Source organism: Mercenaria mercenaria, chromosome 19, assembly GCF_021730395.1.
Source record: "Mercenaria mercenaria strain notata chromosome 19, MADL_Memer_1, whole genome shotgun sequence".
NCBI classification, from domain to species: domain Eukaryota; kingdom Metazoa; phylum Mollusca; class Bivalvia; order Venerida; family Veneridae; genus Mercenaria; species Mercenaria mercenaria.
In genome coordinates, this window is record NC_069379.1 from 26,670,956 (window position 1) to 26,682,232 (window position 11,277).

An 11,277-nucleotide genomic window follows, 5' to 3' on the forward strand; every position below is an offset into this window, starting at 1 on the left:
TGTTTATTACCTGTGGCATGGAGGTATAGAAGTGTATAGCACATGTGTTTTTTCCGATATGCGATTGGCTTTAAGTTACCGCATTTATGGTACGCCGTTTTTGCAATATAGCTGGCATAGATAATTTCAGGCAACAATTTATTATTAATAATAGTAAAAAAATCAGGTTTGAATACTGTTTTAGATATTGTTTATGAACAGCAATAAATTATTGTTTTTATTTTGAAAATTAATTTTATTTTCATCAGTGTCCGTAATTTTCCAGAAAACAATCCGGAAAACAATCGCAAATCAATTTCTGGTCTGTATAACTTCTGGCCGCAGAATATCTTTTGACTTGTTTCTAAATCTAAATTTAATAACTCTCCACATTACATACATAATTTGTTATATAATGTATGCGTTCATCTTACAAACAGTTCTCTTCAGTGCAAACCAGTTATTTTCACATGAAAATATTGTATTTTATTGCAAAAAGAAAATATTAAGTAACATATTCGGTTATGAAAAATAAAATGCTATATAATGTTAATATCTTCATAGAAAAAAACTTTGCTTACTTGTTTCAGCGTAAATATCTGTAATTATATTCCGTATTTCAGCACGTTTTATTGTATCTTACCAGAATATCCAAGATTGCAATGTGTATCGATTGCGTGCATACGCTTTCCAGTTTGTGCATGAAAAGGTTTACAATTGATTTTCAGAAATGAAATGAAACCCTTAAGCCTATATTAAATTGATTTTAAAATTGATGGAAACTTCTAAAGACCTGCTTCAGTTACATCATTTAGCTAATCCGGAGGCATTTAATGGTTTCATTTTTTCTTATTACCATGTGCTGAGATAATAAGCTTTTAACGTTTAAAAAGCCTTTGTGTTCCTTCATTACCTGTAAACAAAGCAAGCCCCTTTATTAAAAGAAATGATCACATGGTGTATATGCATATCGGATCCCTCTCTAAGGTAAATGGAAAACGGATCCCTCTCTGTTCGCGCACAGGACAATGGGAAAATTAGACCCATCGATTTTTCGCACGAGTGAAAATATTCTAATAGCGTAAAGAAGGAGTCCTGTTCTTTATTTATATTTATGGAAAAAGTATTATAGGTACATATTGAACTTTCAATTTTTCCAATAATCGGTATTATCGGTTTTTTGACACATTAAATAAAGAAGGATAATTTCGCTTTATTCGCTATATCTTTTAAATGGATTAAAATAACGAATTTGCTTCGGTGACATTCGCTGATTTAATCTTTCATCTAAATGATGATATAATTTTAAATGTTGTAAGTTTACGCTTTCGCTTACCCTTTGGACTTTTAATCGTACCACGCTTGTTTTCCATTGATGTCAGTTGTAAATGTCTATTTTTTGCCAAAATTTAGGGTAAGTGTTCTGCAGTAAATTTTTGGTATATTTTATAAAATTCTTTATTAATTTTGATTTTAATAACTATAAGTAAGGGGATGTAAATTGTTGTTATATGGTATGAAATTCTTTTAATTTTGATTTCTAATAATTGTATATATTTGGAAGTCTAAGCAATTCGACATGTCCAGACATATAACATGTTAAGGTAGATCTAAACAAATAAAAGATAGATATATAATTGAACGGTATGTGTAAATTGGAAATCTCTTGCCTGAAGATGTCTAACGCTATATCCCTTTAATAATACATTACCTGCGATTACGCATAAGGACCTTTGAACAGAAATATCTAACCGAGATGTCAAACACATTTTTCAATTAGCATACTAGTTACACGACTTTAATCAAACACATTTTTACAATTAGCACACTAGTTACATGACTTTTAATCAATAAATAGGGATTAGATTGCGTCATCAAAGGTTTACTAAGACACCATTTTTCTGTATTACGGGCAGTTTTATAGCAGTTAATTTGCTTACTTGCCAAATCCTGTTTTAGGGTCCGAGACGAACCGATTTTATGTACGTATTTTTCATTGGTCAGTTGAATTTGTAATAAGATTTTTAATTGTATAATTTCGAAGAAATCAACCGTTTCCAAATCCTTTATAAGCACATCAGCTACCCCGAGAAAGCCAAAACTCTGGCTTCGTAGAAAAATAAATGTTATTGGGAGCTGACAAGATTTTTATTCTTTTTATAGGTAAGTCAAATTCTGTACTCTGTAATTTTTTTTCACATTTGTAAAATCTGGATTGGTAACTTTTAAATTTTAACAGAGATCTTATCTTAATGCTAGGCACATGTGTATTGGAAATGTTTGTTTTATATCTATCCAGCTATTCAGACAACTGCTTAGTATTTTTGTTCATGTGTAAGATTTGTACTTCTATGGTTTAGTTTTATACATATGCATTTCGCTATTCAGAAAACTTCAAAGTATTTTTGTTTATGAGTAAGATTTAGTAGATTCTTTTTACTGTTGATTTATTACAGAAATTATGTTTTATAATGAAATCTGAACTAGTTATTATTCTTATAAAGAAAAGAAACGTATTGAGTACTTTAATTATCGATCAGTTAAAGCGTACTTTCATTGAGAACTTATTTCATTTGCGTTTTTCGTCCTTTGGAATAATGTTCTAGGCATTGAGTACTCTTCACAGGAAAACAAATTTAGATGTATTAATGAAATTAAATAACTGAATAAAACCGAAAATATAACTTTTTAGGCATTTCAATGTATTTAAGAAACAAATCTAGAGTAGGCAGTATGTTGGTTGAGTGTCGGTTAAATGAAAGAAACCAGTATGGTAGGATTTTTGTTTGTTTATATTACAACTATTGGTTGAGAAACTTAAGAGTATGATTTTCTAGTTCATTAAAGAGTTAGTCTCTAGGCTTGGTGAATTACTTATCACTTTCTAAAGTTTATTGAGCATTGATTGAATGTATGTTTGATGTTATGTATGTGATGTATATGAATGTTTGTACAAAAAAACCTCTGGCTTCGTAGAAAAATAAATGTTATTGGGAGCTGACAAGATTTTTATTCTTTTTATAGAGATCTTAGTATCCCCGCAGCTTTAGCCATGAGGCGGAGAAAGAAAAGAAAGAAACTCTTGTAGCAAGGAGCCTATATCTAACGGCCATGGGCACTATACAGTACAGGCCGAAAGAATAACCATCCTTTCAGATATACCAACACATCTTTTTATGCATAGCACATAGACGTACACCATCTTTTGGAATAAGGTCAGTAATTCGGTCGAAAATGTGCTTCCGTGGTGTCGAAAGAAGTCCATAATAAATAGATCCTAATTTTCCCATTTTTTGCGCAAATTCATGTAGAACGAGTGCTTTAATCACCGCTTTTCACTACTAGAAGACATTCTGCATGAAATGAGACGGTTTTCATGTTCATACACCCCACATGGCAAGTTTTGCAGATCGAAACCGGAAGTAGGTGTTTATTGCGCGGACGAGAGTAAATATGCACCATTTTTAGGGTAGCAGACCACAACTGGCTGGCATTTCACTAGGAACTACATAACCCCCTATTTTCTTTTCATTTTTTCGTTAATTTGTGATAGAACTTTCATGAAAAATAGGTGTAGGAAAAAGTGATGTTCTCTAAAGATACGTAAGGACGACCTGAAGTTGTCGTTTTTTATATGAAACAAAGAAGGATTTGAATTACTGACCTTTAACCTTTTTATGTATAGCACATATAAAGAATACAACAAAATTAGTGCATAACACATAGAGAAGCAAGTTAACGTATTTCAATGCGTAAAAGGTATAAAGAGTATAACAAAATTAAGGCGTAACATAAGTTTTGTTTATATATTGTACAAAGTACGAAAAATGGAGAAAATAATCGTTTTTGCTTCAGTGATGTTCTACAGAAAAATTATCGCTCGACTCAACTGTGTAAAAATAATTTTAAAAAAAATATTTGATTTAACTTACCCTTTTTGTTTTATAACATCACTATTACTTTTAAAATGAAGACTCGGACCGATTCGGAATTTCCCGGATTTTTTCCGAATGCGAGCAGACGACTCGGTTTACAGTTAGTTTCCAGTTACGGTAAATTTTAAATCTTTCCCCAGCCAGCTTTTTAATATTTAAAGACTCACTCAGTCTTATACCTTTTTCCCCCGAAAAAATATCTTAGAACCGGGGAATAGAATATTATGCAGTGAAATGCAAGTCAACTACGGTCAGCGACCTACATATGAGACAGTTCAAACAGAGACTCTTTGGGAAAAGACATAACTTTCGTTTTCAGATACTAAACTCGGAAATGCCAGAATCAAATACATTATATTTGACGGTGATCTAGTGGTAAGGTTATCGGCCGCTCAGTCCGGAGAACAAGTGTTCAGGCCCCACTTGGATCATGACCACGTCTTATCATATGATATTAGTACTTGGATTGTTTTCAAGGGAACGAGCTCGAGAGCAATTTTAATAAGTGTCAATATTTCATCACAGTCGAGCTAAAATAAATTAATATAAACCAAGTATATTGTATGTCCTTTCTAATTGATTACACAAATGCTAATTAATAACTTGGTGCTTTGGAGGTGACTTGTAATCAAAATTCATTGGAAATGTCCCATCAAAATGTCTGTTTCACAGGCACCATGACGTTATTAATGAGGGTAGAAATAAATATATGAAAATAAATAAATTGCCTTTATTCGGGCAAATACAATTACGAAATCATTAACATTCGTTGCACAAGAAAAGCAATGCGGACATTTAAGATAGTCTACTCGTGTATTAGCAACAAAATATGGTCAAACCAAGATTAAAGAGTGCTGTTTTGGTTTTCGCATGAAAGGTTAGAATGATCCATGCAGTTTTGGCCAAACTTAGCTTTTGCTAGCATAACGTAACTGATATATTTTATTTAAGTGGTGTCATTCAGAACTACTGTATTCAGTTATTACCATTGGATTGTATTTCAATAGATACAAATTTCTCATCTGACTTCATTTACTTAAAACACACTGCTATACTTCAGCAAAACCAAAAAATACCGTGTGTGAATTTTTAAGGTCGGGTTTGATGAAAAATATACTAAAAGGCCTGCGAGTTTGCTTTTCTCGTCAATGTTTGTTGTTTTTGTTTTTTTTACCAAGACTTTGAATGTCCTTTCTGGAATATGACATGAACCCTTTTCTAAGTCATCCGGGATTGTCATAATTATGTTTTCTTAAAGAGTCCGTTATTCTAACATTATTCCCTTAACTAATTAAAGTAATGATAATTGTATGAATAATTAGTATGATGGAGAATGCAAGTCTTTGCATCCTTGATAAAACAGAGGAATTTTCCCTGTTTGTGAATGAATAAAAATGAAACAGTAATTAGCATACTACAATTTAAAATTTGACTTACATACTGAACTGAATGAATCCAGAGTTTTAAATCATTCTTTATCAGTTACGATTTTCACTTAAATCATGGGTTATTCAAACTGAAAATGGGACTAATGCTTCAACACGTATATTTCGTTTCTATATATTCATGATGCCAATACAAAGATATTATCATTATCTAATTTTCGAAAAGATCGCCTAATTTGCCAAATCGACGACTCGTAACTGTTACTTAAGACCCTTATCTTATGACCTATACATTTTCGGAAATTGCATTGAAAGGTCCATAACTTGAACATAAAATCATACAGGCTATATACCAATAAAAAAATTGTTCTTTGTTTCATATGAAATACAGCTACTTCAGATCAATTTTGATACAGTTTCTAGATTTTCACTACGCCGTAGGCCTATTTTCCATAAGCTATCCATAAATTTGCTACAAGAAAACGAAAAGAAGAAGGGGTGTTGAATAGTATGCAGTGGAATGTAAGTCAGCTGAAGTCAGATACCCTCATATTGCCGCATTTCAGAAAGCGGTCCGGAGAATAAACACCCTACTTTCATTTTCAAATAAAACGATTCGAAAACATGCGAATAAAAGCATGAAAAGTGTCTTATTTTATGTAAAATACATTCCACGAGTGAGTGAAATAATGCCCATTTGGCCCCCGTTTTACGCGCAAATGCGCTAAAATGGAAAGATTAGGATCTATCTATTTGTGACTTTTTTCGACTACACCACGGAAACGCATTTTGACAGAAATACTGCTATATAAGTTATATGTGATACTGTTACATATCATATGATTCAGGATTCAACAATTAATATTGTAAGTAAAGATGGTGGCTGATTTCTGCTACATTTCTGAGTTTTCACATTCGGAGCGTTGGTCCCGTCATGTGTTCTGGCCCCACCAGAAGAAGAATGACGTTCCTTTTGGCGTTGTTCGTCCTCTTCTGGTCCCTAAAAATAACAAGGACAACAAAGACTAAGCGAATGCGCCTGTCGCGCCGAACATCTTGTCGTCGCACGTCGACAGCCATGTAAAATCGATGAAATGGCAGGATAGTTAAAAAGAAGTCAATTGATGTTCATTACAGCGTGCTCATTTAAATCGAATAAGGTGGGCGTGGTCAGGTAACCCTAGTCAAGAGCGGGGTCGATCGCGACTGAAATGTATCTGTGTCCACCTAACTAAGCACTGTCTTCAGAAGAGTCGCGTTCGGACACCCAGGCGGTAGACCAACTGCATCGAAAGCTACTAAGTTGTCGACATCGTATCAAAAAAGATTCCTATATGTCTAGGCTTCTCACTCTGTCCCTGGTCAATTCTCTGTGCTGACGAATTTCGCCGTGGCTGCTTGCATATGTAATGCCTTTGAACTGTTTATTGAAGGGCGTTTGTACTTCTGGTATAATAATAACAAAAAATAATAATGGGGCACATTTAAGCATATTTTTGCCGATTACTGCTTATAACCTTGAAACATGACAACACTGCGCTGCTCTATCGAACGCGCAACGCCGAATATATTCATTGGACGTTTTCGGGCCGCTCAGCAGAATGCGCACCCAAATTGGAAAAGGGGAGAACAAAAGCATAAACGTCATTCTTTTGTTCTGTTGACAGAACGACACTGGCAGAATTCAGCCACCATCAGTAATAGATACAACCTTTCATTATTGACAGCTGCAAAAAATAACGTATCAACAAAGTATATTATAACCAGTAGTTTCACATTTAAGAGCTTTTCAATATGGGTACGAACAGTTTTGGTAAGAAATCTCTGAAAGATTTTTTTCTCAGTTTTTTCAGAAGTACTCTTACGACCATTATTATAATCCAGTGGGAACCCACGTGACTTGTAGGTACAGTCCACGGCTAACTATTGTTAAAAACAGTAACTGAGTCACTCAATTCAGTTAAGTTTTCGCCTGTAACATTTTTATTATTGGGAGGATTTTCTTCAAATTGGGCGCATAAACCCCGGGAAAGGAAGCACTTTCCTCGACTCCGAGTCACTACGTCAGAAATCTTACCGATTTTTAGAAATCTTTGCCAACTGATTCTGATCGAAGTGGAAAATGACTTTACAGCCTTGCATTCAGTTGAATACACAAAAAAAGGAACGTGCAGATTATGTTTTAGTATCCTTAGTTCTCGCATTTTTTAATGCAGACTTTTCAGACTTTGACAATAGAGACATTTTTATAAAGTGCACGGTTATTGTCATTAAGATAAAATGGAATTAAGGCAAAAAAAAAACGAATATTAGTTACAACTCACAGGTCGCCAGTTCCTATTGCATTTTACCCATTTCAATTTACCATATCTATTACTGACGCCCATTGAAATACTTAAAGAAATAATCAAAGATTACGACATTATTTTGGTTGATGTATTGCGTTTCGCGCTTAGTTTAATTAACAAGCCTTGATTTTGTATACACACTGACGAGATATGAAAACGCAACAAACATATGCCTGAATATATTTTTACTACAAAAACATCACCTTGAAATGTTTAACACATACGGACCTCGATACTCTATACCCATTGTGTTAATCATACGGTCTGTTGTGCTGCTTAAATTTGAACACAATGAGTATAGAGTATCGAGAGGCGTATGTGTTGAACATTTCAAGGTGATGCTTTTTGTTGTAAAAATATATTCAGGCATATTTTTGTTGCGTTTTCATATCTCGTAAGTGTACATAATAAATAATTATGCTAATTTTCGTACCTATGGCGCATGAAAGATACTACATGTACCATGAACGATTGTATTTTGGCATATTGTATTTTTCAGACATTCATCCTAGAAACCAGTTAAAAAGCTTGTTGAATAGTCAAAACATTAACACTAAGAGGTGTCCTCGCATGAGAAATCAACTTACAAGTACGGACAGAACAGATTTAGGTATGTTTGTCAGACTGAATAAAATTATTTACATATATCGAAATATATATAGGTACAGAAATCATCGACATTTTCAGTATTGAATATTTTTCATTTTAGCTCGACAGTGAATCGAAAAACGTCTGAGTTACTGTACTCGCTCTGGCATCGGCGTTGCCGTTGCTTTCAGTTTAAGTTTGATTCGGTGTAAGGGAAACAGTGTTTGCTTTAGATGCCTGCAAGGATAAAGTCACTGCTGAAAACTTCTTTATTCAACACTTTCGTTTGTTTTCAACATCCCCATCTCTTCTACACCCAACACTTAACTTGGGAATACCAAAACAATACTTATCTGCGTATTCGTCTTTCATTTTTGTGCTCCTAAGATTGTTTCTAATGTTTGTAAGAATGTCCAACTACACCCCCTCTCCTACAACACTTTATTGTTAATACAAATATTTCTAACTCCCTTTATTTTCCATTGTTTTCTGAAATTTTGAACTACTTCTCTATCGGCAGCTTACTTTAATTATTTGAATTTAGTATGTATATGCAACATGATTTTGTTTTATCTATTTGATAAAGACACTAAATATTTATTTTCTTCAGTTCCATAACGCCTGTTCGACAACGCTGGTGAAATGAGACTGGAACGAGTTCATTTATCCTGATAGGAATTCAATACAGAGTGTAACAATAAATGAGAGCAAATTTCTATGTCCATACCAAATGTCAATACCATTATGGTCTATGAACAATGCTTTTCATGTGTAAATTCTATGGTGATGTACATAATGTACATGCTTGATGTCTAAACACTTCCATATGACTTTTATTCCTATGATGATATGATTTATACGGAATTGTTGTTATCGTGTGCAGATTTTGAAACAAAATGTTTAAAATATGATATCCAGCTATATGGTGTTATTTTTGAAGTCACTTTATTGTAAATATAGTTAAGTATTAGTTTTTCAGTCTTTGACACTAAAAAATGAAAATGCTTAATTCTGAAAAAAATGATTTCTCACTTTTTCTATTAGAACGTAAGAAAGTATCGTGTTCTACATCTTAAACTAAAACAACTATAAATATGAATCTATAACAACATTGTTAGCCATTTTTGAAATGTTTAAAATACCATCTTTTTTATTAGCGGCCCTATTTAAAAAGATAGTTCAGCGTTATAAATGATTTGACGTTGAACTTATGATTATGCATCCTTTCCCCTTTAAAACAATATGGCATCGGTGATATTTGTCTGTGGTCAGTTGGTGATCTCTATTGTTTTGGTGTTCTGTGAATCGAATGTCATGGACACGGTCACCTTAACACTGAAACAGTTTTTCTAATTAATTACTGGAGAAAGCCAGGGTCTGCAGTGATCTGGAGAAAGCCAGGGTCTAAAATGATCTGGAGAAAGCCAGGGTCTGCAGTGATCTGGAGAAAGCCAGGGTCTACAATGATCTGGAGAAAGCCAGGGTCTGCAGTGATCTGGAGAAAGCCAGGGTCTACAATGATCTGGAGAAAGCCAGGGTCTGCAGTGATCTGGAGAAAGCCAGGGTCTGCAGTGATCTGGAGAAAGCCAGGGTCTGCAGTGATCTGGAGAAAGCCAGGGTCTAATTTGTCTGGGCAGACCAGGGTTCGTGCAGTGATTCTGGAGGAAAATGACAGTGTTCAATGATCTGGAGAAAGCCAGGGTCTGCAGTGATCTGGAGAAAGCCAGGGTCTAAAATGATCTGGAGAAAGCCAGGGTCTGCAGTGATCTGGAGAAAGCCAGGGTCTACAATGATCTGGAGAAAGCCAGGGTCTGCAGTGATCTGGAGAAAGCCAGGGTCTACAATGATCTGGAGAAAGCCAGGGTCTGCAGTGATCTGGAGAAAGCCAGGGTCTGCAGTGATCTGGAGAAAGCCAGGGTCTGCAGTGATCTGGAGAAAGCCAGGGTCTACAATGATCTGGAGAAAGCCAGGGTCTACAATGATCTGACTGTGTAGGATGATTGCCTGTGGTCAATAGAATATCATTATAAAGATTCGTTTCGAAAAAAGTCAAGAACACAGTGGCATATACACGGAAAGGGTTATAATCTAGAGCTGGAGAATGTGTTGGCCTATGGCCATTGAACTTCATAAAACGACTGTTTCAAGGGTCAAAATAATAGTTATCAAGGAAAAACTCTGGCCTGTGACTGTCAAAATCCTGTGCTTAGCTGATGGCACATGTTTTGGTGTCAAAAGGTCAAAGGCAAGGTCACAATGACCTTTAGACTAAAATGGTTTCTAATCAATAGATGGAGAACGTTTGGGCCTGTATGTATTACATTTCACAGCACTATTGTGTGTGGTCAGTAAATGACCATTATTGCTTCAAGCGTCTGATAGGTGAAGGTAAAGGTCATCGTCGCTTCGAGAATGAAAATGGAAAAGAAAATTTCAAAGCTAATTTGTGACAGCGACAACTTGTTTCATTTCCAGCGAAGCTTGACGTACAACAAGCTTATAATGTAGAATTAGCGGCGGTCACTGTTACTAAAAATAGAGAAATGGCTTCCGCCCAATATCTAAAATTTGGGTTCACCTGTTTGTCGGTAAACTTGCTGTGTAGATACATTTTATCAAACACAAAGGTTGAGAATATATTTGGCGGGGGGGGGGGGGGGGGGGGGGGTCACTCGGGTCAATGTCAAGGCCACTATTACTTAAAATAAAAAAATGGTTTCAGCTAGATAACTTTGGTTTGAAATGAAATAGTTTAAATAATCAGCAAAGTTTGAAAGCTCCTCTGTGGCATAGTGGTATAGAGCGTTTAGCTAAGTTGATCTTTTGTGCTGTGGAACAGCTGGATCGCGGTTCAGATCCCAGTCATGGTCATTTTAATGCCAGTAGGACAAGGTCATAGTCACAGTTACTAAAATTGATTGTTTACACTGTGATCATTAACCGGACTGAAAACGGTTTCAGCTCAGTAACCTGAGAGGATTTAGACCTGCAATAGGATGATTGTCTGTGGTCAGTAAATGACCCCTATTGTTTGAAGATAAG

At 35.0% G+C, this 11,277-nt stretch overlaps 1 long non-coding RNA gene across 1 annotated transcript; it reads left to right on the top strand.

Annotated features, from left to right (window-relative positions):
- Positions 1-1,678: 1,678 nt before the first annotated feature.
- LOC128550882 (uncharacterized) lies at positions 1,679-9,160 on the top strand. Its single transcript, XR_008368530.1, has 3 exons — positions 1,679-3,194; positions 8,147-8,257; positions 8,846-9,160. It is a non-coding gene; the product is annotated as an uncharacterized LOC128550882 (long non-coding RNA).
- Positions 9,161-11,277: the final 2,117 nt, after the last annotated feature.